The following is a 555-nucleotide window of genomic DNA, read 5'->3' as shown; positions in this document are numbered from 1 at the left end:
TTTTTTTTTTTTTTTTTAATTTTTTTGGAAAGGCTCCAGCCCCGCAAACAGCCCTAAAGTGCTATAAACATCTCCAGGGCTCAGCGCTCAGCCCCCCAAATGTGCTCTGAAAGCACGGGCATCGCAGCTGCTGCTTTTCATCCCTGTTTTAAGAGACATCTTTTATTACCCAGCGTGTCCATCAAGCCAGGCAGTGCCGGTGCACGGTGGCACTGCACAAGGGTGGCCTTGCTTGTCCCTAACCATGATGTCACCAAAACCATCCCCTAGCACAGAGGGACTGCAAACAGATACAAAAGATATTTTAATTAATATTGTATTTTTGCCATCCCTGCTCTGGCCAGGAAGGCAGCTTCTTTAGGAGGTTTCAGGCTCAAGTTTCTTACTGACTCCAGAAAAAGCCACCCCTGTGGCCCGTCAGACCCCTCCAATATTAAGTTAATGGAAAATAACTACAGCCCTTAACTTGCCAAAGCCATTTTGTCCCACCACCGAGTCTGCCCCGTGCCGTGGTGGTGCTTCGGCTTCTGGCCAGTGCGGCAAAACTTCGTCAGC

Source organism: Pterocles gutturalis, unplaced genomic scaffold (assembly GCF_000699245.1).
Source record: "Pterocles gutturalis isolate BGI_N339 unplaced genomic scaffold, ASM69924v1 scaffold3195, whole genome shotgun sequence".
NCBI lineage: Eukaryota > Metazoa > Chordata > Aves > Pterocliformes > Pteroclidae > Pterocles > Pterocles gutturalis.
The sequence above is the reverse complement of the archived record's forward strand: the minus strand, read 5'-3'. Positions refer to the sequence as shown.